This window comes from Aythya fuligula, chromosome 1, assembly GCF_009819795.1.
Source record: "Aythya fuligula isolate bAytFul2 chromosome 1, bAytFul2.pri, whole genome shotgun sequence".
NCBI lineage: Eukaryota > Metazoa > Chordata > Aves > Anseriformes > Anatidae > Aythya > Aythya fuligula.
In genome coordinates, this window is record NC_045559.1 from 126,537,839 (window position 1) to 126,554,184 (window position 16,346).

General features: G+C 42.2%; 1 protein-coding gene across 4 annotated transcripts in view; it reads right to left on the reverse strand.

Moving 5' to 3' along the window:
- Positions 1-15,235, reverse strand: part of CDKL5 (cyclin dependent kinase like 5) — a 126,896-nt gene extending 111,661 nt beyond the window's left edge. For all 4 annotated transcript variants that reach the window (XM_032181524.1, XM_032181514.1, XM_032181534.1 and 1 more), the window contains exon 1: positions 15,166-15,235. The gene's annotated coding sequence lies outside the window, so the exon portion shown is untranslated. The remainder of the gene's footprint in view (positions 1-15,165) is intronic.
- Positions 15,236-16,346: the final 1,111 nt, after the last annotated feature.

The following is a 16,346-nucleotide window of genomic DNA, read 5'->3' on the forward strand; positions in this document are numbered from 1 at the left end:
TTTTCCTAAAAAAGCTTCATTCATTAATAAGAGGCCACAAAGCCAAGTGATGCTCAAATGTCAGGAGAAAAGGCTCAGATCCCAGAGGAGCCAGCAAAGGGTTATAGGTTACATTTATTTCATTTCCAGCAGCTCACGTGAAGCTGAGCACAATTTGGGTGCTCCAGAGCAACCCAGTTTCAGGTTGCTTTTCCTGAACACCGAGAATTGGCTCAAGTGCTGTCTGAAGGAACACAGGAACCTAGAAATTTCCGAAGTGATTAAATTACAGCTCCAGCCACAGTTTATCCCTGTTCTTCTGACTGCATGTAGTCATGAGTGATTATTCTCATTTTACCATAGGCAGTGCTGGTAAGTGGAGCAATTCAGCTACAGCGCTGAATTAGGACTTTTAGCCCAAAAGGGGAGCCGAGCAAGCAGGGGGTGGGGGGGAAGGAAATGGAAAAATAGCACAATGTTGCACAGGCTTTTTCTACATGAAACAAACTTATAAAAAAGAATTCTCTTTCTTTCCCTTATTGTTCTAAAATTCAACAATTTCAATATTGAGATACTCTCATTTAAGTTTTGAGAATTAAACTGCACATCTCTAATCTGCTTAAGTCTTTAAAGAAGCCTTTAGCCTCTTTAGTTTTTGCAGATTTGCATTGTCCAAACTACAGTAACCCTTTTTGGCTCTCTGCAACAAATTACTGTTACGCTGATCCTTCAGTGTATTGGCATCCAGTAGCACAGACAGGACATGTACAATACAAACCAATATTCACCACCAAATAACTTATCCATGCCTTGTGAGAAGAGAGGATCTTAAATAATACATACATTTTCTTTAGTAAGTCAAAGTAAAGATCAATGCATAATCATCCCATCTGAAACAAGGATCAGCTTTTCACATTAATTTCAGATAGGCTTCCTGTGCAGAAAGCATGATTTGCTTTCTCAAAACCTTGCATCACTCTGTGTTTTCTTGGGCACCTGGCAGTAAATAAGCCTTTGGGGAATAGTTCTAGTTCAGTACTGCAATTTATTACTACACATTATGGATAAACTATCACAGCCACATCTTCAAGCCAAACAAAAAAGCGAGGCTAGAGATTTTTATTCTCTACAATTTCACTGTGTATTGCAAATATCACCTGAAGGTAATGGTCGCAAAAGCAGCAGGAGAAAAAAGACAAGTGGCTCATTAGTTTCAGTCCTTTTTTTTTTTTTTTTTTAAATCAACTGATAAAAACATAGCATCTTCTGAAACTTATGGCAATGATGTTCCTTAATACTACAACTGAAGAGGTTCAAAAGAAAGCACATTTGGGGAGAAAAAATTCGCAATGTAAGAAAAAAACAAAGATGAAAATCTCACACATCACACAAGTCTTCTTCCCTTAAGATCACTTTGCATTTATAAAACATACAGAGTATTTCTGTATCACGAGTGGACTATTTGTCAGAAAGTAGCCATCTAACCTGATACTAGGCATTACAAAATTCAGTGCAATTTATTTAACAAAGGCAGGCATTCAACTTCACAGAAAAACAGATGAAGTCAAGTTTATACATGTTTTTTTTGCCCCATTGACTGTATGTACAGCACAGAGTGACAGTTTTATCTATTCCAACTTGACACGGCGCACATCTGGCATCTAAGAGCGAAGTTCTTAAATTTTATTGCTAAAATAAACACAGAAGTGTTGAGCTTGATATTTCACCAGGATTTTTCCCAACCAAGATTTTTTTTTCCCCCCTCCCTAATTGACATTTGCAAAAGTCACACAAAAAAGCGCAGAACCACAGAAGCCTAAGGAACGGAATAACCCACACTGGAAATTTCAAGAACAGAGATGAAGCTGTCTGTAAAACGGGGTTTAACGGCAGATCTCACTTAAAGAGTTATTTCCCACTGTTGGAAAAGAAAATTAGCCTGCTGTTCCTTAGCATGGTATTTGTAAGATACTTTTATAGCTGTATTACAGGGGAAAAAAATACCGCCTCCATTCTCATAAGCATGATTCCCCTCTTACACTTCCACATTCTATCATCTCATTAGTTAATTATTGCTTAAACCCAACCATACACCACCTGCATATTTTATAATAAAGAGACATTTTTTTACTTCTTCTAACACAGGAGTATAACTGAGCTACAAAGTGTGAAAGGTAAAGTTTGTGTAAGTATGACTTAGCTACTATTAGACCTTTAACCTTCAGGAAAAAAATATTACGAAGATCATAGAGGGGTTTTGTATCCTAATTAGAATAAAACTGCTGAATGTATGACAAAAAACACGTGTATTTCAGTGTGGTGCTGGGGCTGTTTTTCTCTTTAGCAAACTGGGAGAGGTGAGATGATAAACCACCTAATCTCTCTGCACACAGTGAATTTGGGTACAAAAGAGCCATGAGATCCAACTCCTAATGTCTACTACAGTCACTTATTAATGTCCACTACAAATACAGTTGTTGGAAAAGAACTCAAAGCTCTTTGGTTAATATTCATCAGCATCAAGGACAAAGCCTTAACAAAAAAAAAAAAAAAAAAAAAGCAGCATTCCATCCCAGCAATTTCTAGAATCAACGTTTAAGCTACTGAAAAGCATCTGAAAACTCTAACAAACAACGCAGACAGCACCCAACCTTCATCTTCGCATTAAAATAATTATTGGTAATAGGTAAAGCAATCTCTATCCCCATGTACTTCCTAAATTTACACCACTCAACAACCGCCCTTTTGTTGACAGCAATCCTAAAGGAGAAAAGTCACACAAAAAAAACATTTCTATGACCGATTTTTAATCAGACATTCTGGAGGTTCACCAAAAGACGTACTGAGGTCCTACAAATAAGGACACTTATTCCAAGCAAGTCTCAGCATAAAACAGCAATCTTTATTAATACAAATTATTAAGAGTTAGCCACTCAAAATTTGAGCAATATTTTCCAACAAGAAATGAGACCCTGCAAGGTTCTGTAAATCTGCAACAGCGAAGCAAAAATGCAAAACAATCGAACTGTTTGTATTTCTAATACAGAAACAAGTCACTTGTCACTAATCACAAGCAAAAATCCAGAGGAACCATCCTCAGCTTTCATCTTTTAAATATAAATGGATGAAAGCACAGCAAAGGATAAATGACTGGAACTTCTAAGGAGAAATAGCAATTAACAGTGAAAAGTGATCCCAGCTTACTTCAGTACTCCAGCTTAACTGTAGCCTACAACCTAGGAAGCCTTTTGTGTTGGTTCCTATTCAGTAATCTCAAATGCTCTGAGTCAAGAAATTGTAATTTAATTAAAAAAAAAAAAAAAACAAAAACAAAGGCAGCTTCGAACAACTTCCGACGCACAGAGACAGGCACAGTGACTCTCCTGGGGGTCCCCAGAGCACCCCAACTCAGGCCATTGACAAAGCTGCAAAATCTGCCTAAAATGCCTAATCATCCACCAGCAAAACTTGTTTCTACTTAAGTTTTCCTTCCAGGTGTCTTAAGTAGAATAGATGAAGGACTTGTGCTGTTAGCATCTTCCAGCTCAATTAAGTCGTGCCTCATCAGCAAGGAGCACAACGCAGGGATAGCTCACAGCACTGCCATACACTGAGAGGTGAGGAAATCTCATCTGTTTGTTTTGCAAAGGGGCTACTCGAACGAGTACATCCTCAACTAATCATTACCAATAGGTGTCAAAGAAAACACCAGCCATTCCTCTACCTCAAAAGGGTATAAACAGCACTAAATGAACAGTGGTATATGAAGAACAAAGGCATCACTCTGACCACAGCAGAAGAGAGGCAAGCAAAGGTGAAAACCACACCATGAGTTCAGACACAGTTCAGGAAGTTTGCAGCTTCTACCAAAAGAGACAGGAAAAGAGATTTTGATTTTCTCAGATTCATAACTCTTACTCATCTGGAATTTAGTCCAGTTGATATCTTGGCTTATATATATATATTTTATTTTTTTTAAATGCTGCAATCACAGCTGTACCCAACATCACTAACACAGGCACAGTATTCTCACCCCACTACTGACAGCTTTCCTCAAAGTCAATTTGTAAATGTATTTTGTGTTTCTCCTTCAAGGAGACAACACTTCTCTCAGTTACTGCAGTGCAATTGCTCCACACCTGCTTTAGACTTTTTTTTTTTTTTTTAAAGAGTAATTTAACTATGTCTCTCCTTTCCCAATGATTTGTTTTTGCTATTAATTAAACAGCAGTATTATTTTTCTCAGGTGGAATTATTAGAATTCATTAAGATGCTTTACAACAAGTATAAAGCTGGCAAGCCCACCATATATTATTTTGCTTTGTATTGTTGAGGAACAATGCCTGAAAAGAATAACTACTTCATTTAATTAGATAAAAGGTAAGATGACTTATCAAAGCTGAAGAAATTATTTGAAAAAGTAATCTGGTATGATTATATTCCAGCAGAAGACTTCCTTGAAAGTGATTTTAAAAGGTTCCCCTTCGTGTTGCTGTATTCTACACACCATTTGGATCATTCCTCTTCATTTCACATGTTTTGGAGGCACATTTAAAGGATAGAAATTTCGATATAAGCTGTGGCTTTTGTATAAGTGCTTCCAATTTCCTTAAAAAAAAAAAAAAAAAAAGGAGAAAATAAGCTGTTTGCACTACATTGTCATCTCTGTTTCTTAAGTAGCAAAAATAAAAGGCATATAGACAAGGTACACTCCTTGTAATAATTATTTTAAAAACAGCATCAATACATTACCACTGTCAGTCCCACCTGCAGGACCATAAATGACTGTAGAGCTGGCCCACATGAGAATCAGTGGCATGCACTAGTACTGGACACAGCAGCAAGACCTCCCTAAGAGCTGCTTCTCAGCCAAACTAGATTCAGTGCAGTATGAAATAAGGCTTTATGCAACTTAAAATCTATTTTTATTAAAAAAAAAAAAAAAAGTTTGATTTATATTTAAAGCCCTGGTACATTAGCTGTATATTTTGTATATTTTTGTACCCTTTTACTAATTCTTAGAGCAAGCACTAGAGGAATTTCTCTAGCCTACGGATACTTATTTGTCCTGCATCATTTGCTTGCTGTTCCACCACCAGCCCCGCAGAATCCAGACACGATCACACACCATGCTAACAGTAACATATTTCTGCTTTCACTTGCAAAACACAACCAGACAAAAGCATTTTTGTGCAACTGGTATTATATGTCAGAACGAATCTCAGCTTCTGCAATTCTGCTTCTGGATTTAAACTCTAAATTAAAGCGTACTATAATGCCACTTCTGCTGTAGTATCATGATGAAAATCTGTTCTGTATAACTACCAGGCACTGGCAGACATTAAGCGATTCACATCGCGTTCAAATTTATTTCTGGTTTTCGGCAGAGAACCTTTACCACCAGTCTGCCATACGAAATGAATATGAAAGCCTCCAATTTCTTTTAATCTGTCCTGCAGTTCCTCAATAAAATGCTGAAGACTATCAGACAAGGAAAAGAAAGTTGGGGAAGATTCACCATCCGTCTCGGAAAAGTAATTGATTCTAGAGGTCCATTTTCATCTTCATCTATCATTTTACCTCAAATGAAACCCAATTACTTCAGCTTCACAGGTGGACTGGATTTTCATTGCAAGAGATACAAGCGAGCTGTGCAAGGATTAACAGAGCCCATAAATTAGCATTGCCCAAATATACATGCTAGATGCAGAACTGTCAAATCCCACACTGAGCATTAAGCTCAACCTGCAGCTCCCTGGTTCAAAGCTCTATTGCAATGCTTCCCCTCAAGCATTAGGACAGCTCCTGCTGCCCCGTGCATACTTCCATGGGTGGCACACAGCAAGTGCAGGCAATTTTGTCCCCGGCAGGAGGGCTGAATGTGAGCAGGAGCTCTGTGCACAGAGGCAACCTTCAACAGCTTTGTGCTCGACCCTTCCCAGCCACGTAGCCCAACAGAAAGCACACGCTCCTCCCTGGCACACGGTGCCCAGCTCTCCCACATCAGGGCTCCAGAGCAGATGAGAAACCTGTACGTGTACCCAGCAAAATCATCCCGCTTCCATCCCTGCTTCTGCTACCAAATTCACAGCACTGTATTCAAACAGAGCTTTAAAGATGGGAAAAACACCGCATTTTCTTTTTGATTACTTACATTTGCAATAGGTGGAAAAAAATCGTAGCAATTTCTTGGTACAGCATTCACCACACAACTATTTCTGTAGCAACTTCCATAAGCACTAAGTAGGATTGGGGTCCCATCATACAGCCCCGGCCCCAAAGATTTTACAGTACCAACCCACATTCTTATTTTCATGAATTACACAACCCACACCACTGCCTTCGTATATTTTATTAAGTCATTCCATAAATCTGGTGCTATGTTGTATTTATTGGACGGGAAAGGTGCACAGAGCATGGAAGTTCGCATTTTGGCAGCGACTCTTCTTTGTGAAGTGCAGTGGTAGTTACAAAAGTAAAGAGAAATCACAAATAAAACCAACGAGCAAAATTCAAGAACTGAGCAAAAAGTTGTACTAAATCCTAAGCACTGTAAGATAAATCCATGAGAAGTTTGACAGTAACGAAGTGAGAACTGCAACTACTGTTTTCGTAATTCTTTTAAAATCTTACTTATTAAAGTATTTGTAAGAACTTGTACTTAAAAATCACGTAACTGCTGATGTTAAAGGGAGAAAATAAAGCTTGAGTAAAATAATTTATTCACGTTTCCTATAGTTGAACCACCTTTCTTCACTAGCATTAAAGCTTGATGTAGGCTAATTATTTGAAAGGACAGCACATTTCTTCATTGTCAATTTCTTTGAAGAAGAGCAAGCTAACAAGCTTGATCTGCCATTTCATTTCCAGTGGAACAGCCAACAATAGCTCAAACGTTATTTTAAGTGAATGTAACTGGAACAGTCACACAAAAGGTCACCCATTTTACTGGTGTGGAAAAATACAGGACGGGCTTCCTGGCCTCCCAGGGTTGTTCAGTTCTTTGTATGATCAAAGCCGAGCAGGCTTTGGCCTTAATACAAAAACCTTCCTATCTCCCCTCATCCATGCACATTTGCAACACGCTTTTAGTCACTGCATATTGTTGTAACTTGTATAGACAAGTTTGACTTACCCCATAAGGGAAGAAAAAAAAGTTTGATTTACCCCATGAGGAAAAAAAAAATATAAATAAATCTCTCAGTGCCCAGACTTAGAGCTAAAATAATCCTAAGTTTCAAACAAATCAACTACAAGCATACATGTGTTGTGTTGTTGTGTGTTTTTTTTTTTCTGAGTCACAATTTGAGTCAGCAGAAGCAACTAAAAAACAACGATGCTGACAAAGTAAGGCCATGTTTTTCAAATACGCTGCTCATTCAGAGTTTTAGGCAATTAAAACATCAATGTGCACAGCATTTATTGAAGTTTTTAAAGATCTCCAAACAACAGGAACAGCTATGTGGTTAGGAAAAGCAGAGTCAAGGTTCACCTTCTGAGAATCCTGTTTTCTTATTATTGCTGTGGGTGTCCCACGCTGGCACCTTCACACTGAAATTTGTTTTTAATTTCTAACACAGCTATAAATAGTTTCTAAAGCAAGTCAAGCAACCAATTTGTTGCGTGGAAGTCAACGAATTCTTGAAATCCTGAAGCACACAAGGCATTTCAGCTCTGCAAGTTTTTCAAGACACATTTCAGTGACCTGACACATTCCAGTGACAATTCGTTTTGCTGTGCTATAGGAGCTCTGTCACACACACTGTTTTATATACAAGGTTCCACGTCTGAAGTTCCTCCTGGTTGGCTGCCACTCTTCCTCCTGCATCCAGCTCATGTTTCTGTCCCCAGTTTTGTAGGATATGCACCATCCCTTACTCACGTACATCAGACGACGTTTTGCCTGCAGTTCTCTCCTTTTTCCTGTTCTTCGTGACAGGTTTTAACTGAACAACCTCCCCACAACTCCTTTAAAGATGAGAAACTCATTAAACGCTTAAGCTACCCTTCTGCATAACCTATGTCAGGCAGCATCAAACAGGCCTTCCACAACCCCGGGTCCCATGGCCACCCATGAGCACAGCATCCCCAAATCACCCCTATGATATCCTACACATATATATATAACAAAATAATCTGTCACAACAGCTTCACATCTCTCCTGCTTTCCATATGACCTTTACTTTGCTCAGTGGCCTGCAAGCAACGTGAGTATGCCTTGGTAGAGTCTGACCACAGGCACGCACAAACCAAGATGCCCATTTCTTGCCCACTCTCTCTTCCTTGTTTCCATGAGGCCTGGATGGCTGCATCAGAGTAGGAGAACACCACCCCTCGCCCAAAGCTGACTAAAAATTGACCAAGTGGCTCAGAAGTTACGGGTGGGGTGGGAGGACAAGCTAGTGGACAGATGGATGGACAGATGGAGCAACTGCATAAACGCCCTTCCCTCAAACTAAATTAAGACTTTCAAGTCCCACCTGTTCCACAAAGCACGCCGTCAGCCCTAGCCACTCCCTGCATCAAGGTTTTCTGGTTTATAACATGCTATAGTGCATGAAGTAGTAGCTTTAGCCTGTAGACTCACTGGATCAACACAGCACTGACTGTGCATCACGATGCACCGCTACCGTGCTCCATAAATAACTGTCTCAAAACACAAGCTGTACCCAAACAAGATTTCACAGCTAAGTAGAAAAATAATGGTTGCTTAAAAACATCATAATGACATATAATTTTTAAAATCCTTTGTGATAATAATGCCAACAAAAAGGAGAAAAGAAGAAAACCACCCCAAAATCCTGTGTTTTACAAAATATGGAAAGATGTAGGAAAGTAAAGAAAGCCTACCACCAATTAAAGGAACTGCAAAGGCGGCTTGCATTTCAACAGCCTAAGACTGTGTGAAGAGATGGAGAAGAAGCTGTGCTAGATAAACAGATGGATCAGGAATGTGTGAAGAGGTCCATAAGGTAGGCTCAAGTTTTTGAGGCACGAAACTTCTGAAGTGAGCGTAGACTCCGTGTAGGTGTTTTCATACAAGGATTAGTTAAGGTGAAGGTGGATTTTTTTGGTTCGTTTGGTTGTCTTGTTGTTGTTGTTTTTAAAGGTAGACAACAACCTACTACATGAACTTGGCTGGAGTGGTAGATTTGGACATACTGGAACTCCATCCTTTGCTGCCAAGGAAGACTGGAAATATTTTTGCCAAGGTTAAGCAAACAAGCAGATGACAACATTGTTCATGCTGCAGATTAACAGCAGGAAAAGAAAAGAAGGGAGGGAATCTGAGTCAACAAGAAAAAAAAGAAAAATGTTCTTGCACCCAACACATTTGCTTCTTTTTGGCTGCAACTCTCCTCCCAAGTGCTCAAAGGAAACTAATGCAGCAGTGCCATTAAAGCAAGTATAGCATAGTGAAGGTGCCGTGAAGGGAGAAGAAAGCGTAAATTTCACACAACCTCTCCCTACTGATATTTCAGGAATATATATATAGAAATATTCAGGAATATATATATATCTTTATGAAAACACTGATCTGAGCAGAAGGCCTAGCCAGACAGCCTCCCGAGCTCCCTTCCAAACAGAACCCAGATTCTGCGTGCACGTGCAATTAGGGAGGTTTTACAGGAGAGCTGCCTTGTAATGCACAAGGCACTGCCAAAAAAGCAGCAAGCCACCAGGAATTCCTCTTGCTGAACAACTAAAAAGCATGAAATAGGCCTCCAACATCTTGATGACAAGTATGACTTCAAGATACCCCACACAATCAGATTAAAAACAGCAGCAAAAAGGCCAAGGAAGGTTTTACTCTATACTTACTAATACATAACCTCGCTTCAGTCAACGTCCACCCAGCAGTCACAAAGGATATCGCTAAGAGAAGTCCACATCCTGAGATTCATCCTGAGTGAAATCTTAACATCTCTCGTCACTGCTAGGACAACTGCTTACTTTCTGATTAATGAACGGCTTTAACCATTGGATGAGGGGTTTTATACATAATTCTTTTTTTTATTATTATTATTAAAATATTTCTATTGGTACCTAACATGAAAAGCAAACTCTAAGTTACCACAAATCTGTACCCATCCCCTACTCCAGCAACCCAGAAAATACTTAAGAGCTGCCAGTATGTCTATCAACTAGCCTGAACAATATGAATTTGACATCCCAGTTAAGATGTGAGATTAAAAACATTTTCACATATTATACGAGATGCTGTATGTTTTGACAGGTCCAAGATCTCTTCACCCCTGGCTTGAGTCATATAAAAACCCGAGTCTGACGGGCCCCAATCCCGCACACACTTCTCCATAAGCAATACGACTCAAGTTGAACATATGTTAACTTACGACATGCGCACAAATAGTTGTAGAGAGGGCTTAAGTGACTCCAGGGAGTAAACAAAATGCTGCCAAGTGCTCAAAATAAAAAACAGAAGAGGAAACTTTTCCTGCAATTTGTTTTCAGCTACTGTAAAGTTTTACTGAACACAGCACGTTGGCGGAAATTGGGAACAAGTGTAGCAGCTCTGACAAGAACAGAAGAGCTGACTGTGACACATGCCTACCTTCCATGCCGTTTGGTTCATTACTATTTCAGATAATTGCCAAAACATAATATATTTAAAAAAAAAAAATCATCTCAGAAGCCGCTGAATGATCAAACTACATTACATGTACTCATGGAAAACTGCTCCGATGAACTTGCAATTAACATGATATGCTACAAGATGCAAGGCACTCTCACCAGTGGTTGCAAAAGCCAGCGCAGAGTAATATCCAATGTCCTTCAGCAAGCTTCTGAAGCTTTTCCACTACAGGGCTCACATCAGAGCACAGCTCCCTCTTCACCACTGTCTTGGAAGTGTTGTCCAGATGAAAGGGAGAGGAGAAAAAGAGAGCCCTGCACACCAGGCACGGCAGGCCTGCAACATTCAGGGCGTGCTGGACCTTCTGCTATTCCAATACCAGCACAGTGCTGACGCACGCGTAGGCAAATACAGAGAGCTCGTGAGACGTGGATCTCCTCCAGAAAATAAAAGGACCTTTTTCAGATTAGGAAATGTAGCACTAAGCATGGAGCTTATAAACACAGATGTGTTCCCTCAGGTTTCAATTTCATTCCCAAATTTCTGTGCTTGAAAGATAAATAACCAAGCCGACATTCTGGTTGCCAGCAGCTAGCTCACGAAGTTACCCCCGAGCTCGAGGATGGAGGAGGCTGGGGCGCCTTCCAGCAGCTGCCCGCCAGCTCCAGCTCAAGCAACTGCTCAGCCAAGCAGCTGCTCTCTGCCTAAGCACTAAGCTCAATGTAAAGCTGGTGCACCGCAGGTGATTCAGAGCCTGATAGGCACCCCTAGAAAATTATCAGCTCCATGGGAACCAAATAAAAATAAACGAACCCGTATTAATACCGCAAAGCCAACTTCCAAGAGTTTGAGAACCACGGGTTCCTGCCTCAAATACAAGGGCTTTATAAATGGCTGTTAGATGGAGAGAGCAAACAAAGCACAGCTCTAACAAACTAAGCGAAATAAGAACCTTCCACCATAAAATAAAATAATAATAATAAAAAACTTCAAGCGTTAACCATTTCTCCGAATTCTCTAGGAACGCACGATTCCTACAACCCAGTAGGACTTTTCAATGTTGACACCTAACCACGAAGAAAAGGCTGGGGGGGGGGTTGTTTTCCTATTCAAGCTCCAAGATTTATTTTTTCTTTTTTTGTACACTGAATAGTTGAATAAATATTTGATTCTACTGAGCCACATCCTCCCTTTCCTTCAGTTGAATGGAGCAGTGTTACCAATAACAGCCGTATTTCCATAGTCATCTGCAAGAAAAGATTAACAGAGGCAGCGATACAATTCAGCAGAATAATGGAGCTCTGTGTGGCTGGCATAACTGTGATTCAGCTAAGAATTGATTCGCGCTTTGTTTTCTCAGAGGCTAAATTTGGTGGGGGGCTTTATTTTTATTTTTAAGTATTGCCAGGCAACCGTTTCTCATGAGTGCCACCTTCCTTCTTCCAAAATAAATGTCAATGTTAAATTAAGCTATGCTATTATTTAAAAGGCATTGGGAAAAGGGTTAATTTTCAAGACGTTAAGGGGCAATTCCAGCACAGGAAGGCTCAACCTGCTCAGATTTGAAGGACAAGCCTGAAGGCAAGCTAGAACACCGACATCTCTTCTGAAATAACAATAGAAAACTGAATCTCATTGCACTAAAGCTAGAATTAAAAGCTTCTGGAGACCTAAACATTCCAGTATCACAGTCAAGCATTATGGAAAGTCATCGTGTATTAACTGTAACTGTTTATTCCATGCACGTTTTCCTCATTTTAAGAAGAATAAAGTCCAACGCAATGGATTATTTTCAACTCCACTGCACCTAGACATAACTTAGGTACCAGCCCTTCGGATGAAGAGAGAAGCAGAGCACAACTCTGACTTGAAAGCCCGTACATTCAGGTGGTTATTCTTGCTGAAAATAACCCAGGGACACAGGCAAGGCAGCTCTTGGCAGGCTAGCTTATTCCTACAGGGTTCTCATGGTTGCCTCAGAGAAGGGAAGAAAAAAGAGAACGTGGGCAGCTGCGCGCACCCACAGTGTTCCTACAGCAGCAAAGTTTAAGGCACGCAGAACCTTTTAAATTTATTTTGGCCCCTCGTGGTGCTTTCAGGATAATTATGAATTATTTCACTATCTTATTTAGCACAGTGATAGGAAAATATACTGAGATTGTCACGTAAACAACAACAACAAAAAGCTTAGGCTTTTTATCTAGGTGGACACACCAGCATTGCGAACATCCACAAGTTCAACATTTCTCCTTCATCGATATTTAATATTATTAGACTGGGCAGACTCAGCAAGAGGGCTGATGGTCTAATAAGTACAGCCAGAAAGCCATTATGTATTGTTTTAATACTCATTTTAATTTATAGCGTGAAATTAATTCTCCCTGCTTCTGATGCAGAAAGCTGTTATTACTATTCACAAACAAATCCCTTTGCACCAAGACACCAAGGTACAACCCTTGAATTGTCTGGTAAAACAAACAGAGGTGGAAGAGAACAAAGAGTGGCCTTCTAGACAGAATACAGCATTCAGAAACAGGAAATAAACTCTATTCCTCATTATATCCCATACATTCTTTAGCTATAGCACATCACTGGTCATTCTCTTGCCATGATCTCCTGATGTGGAAATGAAGATGAAAGCCTAGAGCTGTTCGGCTTAGCTCATGAAAGTAGTGCTAAAATTCTCTAAAATCCTCAAAAATAAGTTATGACAAATGCACACCATTCTTGTTCCGTTCACATGACGAGCACATAGAGCCTTCGCATACCTTCCACATCAGCCCTTTTTCAGAGCAGATCCACATTTGTGCTCTGCTCAGATTAAGCATGGATGCTCCAAAAAAATCTCATAAATATGAGCTCGTACCTCGTCCAGAATTTAAGTAATACCTAGGAAAATTGCTGGTTATTTTCTTCCAGATGTCTACTGCTGAGCATTGTGTGTTCCAGAGAGCACGCTAACGCTTACACGCGCATGGTTTTCGAGAGCGTCCATATATAGGCAGCATTATAAATAGCTATTTTTATAATGGAGGAGAACTGGCTTTTCATATAGGAGAGAGAGCCTCCTGCATATAGAAATTGTTCTCTTTTTCCACCTTGTTCTTGCAGCCTCAGCTCACCTCCCACTCACACAGCCCTGCTGCACATAACAGAAATAGCCACTGCCGGTGTCAAACCGCGCTAGTACTACAGCTAACTGGACCAGCTCTCCAATAATAGTTTCCAACAGGCTAACCCAAACCTCTTTATAACAAAGGCATTTTCTTCACAGCGACTGTGCATTTTTTTTCATGTTTTCCTGTGGCTATTTCACTGCAGAAAGACTTATGAAATTGATATTCTCGAGGGCTTTGTTAAGAGCGCAGAGCTACAGTAAACATTTCAATACCTGAACCTCAAAGGGCATTTTCTCCTCATCATTTTGGGGCTAAACTAGAAGGATCCACAAAGCGCGTTAAAACAGAACTGCAAATTCTTTGTTTAAACACCTCGAGCTTTAAGAAACGAGGCAGAACATACCACCTGCAACGCTAACAGGTTCGATAAAACTGGTTGCAAAGTGAGACAAAAGGCAGGAAGCAAAATGAACTTCTGGGTTTAGATTTGGTTTTGGAGGCTGACACGATAAAAATACCTGACATGGAGCAACACCGTATATCAGATTCGCTGAAGCGGTTGACGTTCCAATAACGCTGGCTGTGAGATGTAACACTTGGAAGTGAGGCGTCATATGTATATATGAAACGTGTGTGGTTTTAAGTGATGCTGGCTGCTCTCAGCCGCAGGTCTCAGCCCTGGCAGCCCTAGGTGCAAGACACGGGTGTAGCACTCGCATCTTGCAGCAAGTGATCGCTGCTGCTTCTAGGCTGCCCCTTTCCTCCTCGCTCTTTCCCCCCCCCCCCCGCATGCAGCGCAGCTCCCCTGCACCTCAGCAAATCCCCAAGGCACCTCAGCATCGCCACGACCCCCACGCAACCCTGAGCAAACGCCGCATTTTGGGGGGAAACCCTGACAAATAAGGCTGGGGTGGGCTCCCAGAGGTGCCCTCTGCCCCATACCCGGCCAGAGGCACCCCAATTAAGGGGATTAAGGGGGGGTGGGGGGGGGACCACCATCCCCATCCCCAAATTGTGCCATTTCCCACAGGCTGCCCCCAGCTGCGTGGGCGCGATGGCAGCAGGCGATACACCTCCACCTATTAAAATGGCGCTCCGTGCTCCCACTCCGGGCAGGTATATTTTATATATATATAAAAATATCCTTTTTTTTCCCTTTTTTTTTTTCTCTTTTTTTTTTTTTTTTTTCACTTTTTCCCCCCGCCGCTCCTCCCCGCCGCACGCACAAAGGCAGCCCAGCCCCTCCGCCGGCTCTGGCTGAGGCGTTGAGCGGCCGTTTAACGGCCGGGGCGTTACCCCCAACCCCCCCCAAACGGGGAAAATTTGGGGGAAAAAAAAAAAAATCACCCCCAACGCCCCCCGGGGACGGCGAACGGCAGCGGGCAGCGCCGCTCGCTCCAGCCACGGAGCCACCACCCCGGCACCCGGCGGGGCTGGCAGCCGGCGGCTCGCTCCCCCAGCCCGCGCCCCTACCTCGCTCCGGATCGGCTCCGGTTCCGCTCCGGATCAGGCGCCGGCTCCGCCGCTCCCCTCGCAGCCGCGCCACCGCCGCCGCCCCTTGGCCGCGCTCCCCCCGCCTCTCAACGCAAGCCGCTAGCCGCCCCGCCCCGCCCCCGCGCCCGGACTGACGCCTCGCCCCACCAATAGCAGGGCGGGGAGCCGGCCCCAAGCCCCGCCCTCTGTAAATTTCCACCAATGGGAGCTGGCCGTCAGCCTGCCACCGCTGCCACCGCCTCTCCCCTCAGCCTTCCCGGCAGGCTCGGGTGGCGGGCGGCTGCCGGGCAACGGCTGCGGGGCCGGGTTGGGGACGGGGGACAAGGGACAGGGGACAAGGGACAAGGGACAGGGGACAGGGACAGGGGACAGGGGACAGGGACAGGGACAGGGCTGGGGACGTGGACAGGGACAAGTGACAAGTGACAGGGACAAGTGACAGGGGCAGCAGTGATCCCAGCATCCTTGCCCTCAATCATAACTCAAAAATTTAAATTGAATTTAAATAAAGATACAACCCCGCTGACTAAACGTAATAAGTGTGCTACCAGTGTTCGCACTCTGTACATCACCAACGCCTTTTGTGGTCCTTAATTACTCCTCTCAGCCTGTGCTGGCTCCAGGACGGGAGGCAGTGGTGCTACCGGTTACAAACGAAGATAAACGACTTAACGCTCAAAAATAACGAACCGAGCTTCCGGTGACATATGCTAGCAATTAGAGCAATTTTATTTTTTTCCCTTCTATCCGTGTGTCTCGTCGTTTTCATGTGAGGCCAGATTGTAAGCGACGTGGTGGTGCGTGTCGAGTTCCTGTGAGAACACGGAGACAGGAGCGTGGCTGTGGCAAAGCCTGAGTGCATTTTTTTGTACAAAACTCTACAAAAACAATTTTATTTTCCTACAGTGCTTCTCACAAGTAACCGTTTTCGCACACTGACATGCTGTAGTTACTATTTTTACTGAGAGCTGCCTGGGTTTGGGTGTTTCTCACAATACGCTGCCTGATAGAGCGGATAAAACGCTTTGTAAGAAACGTTCGTCTTGAGCTCTGCTTTAACAAGGCCAAAGTTTACATGCCAGAAATCAGATATCACAGCCCACTTGTCTTCTGGGTTTCTTCAATATATTCATAATAACATTGTTCTCCCTCGCCTTGTG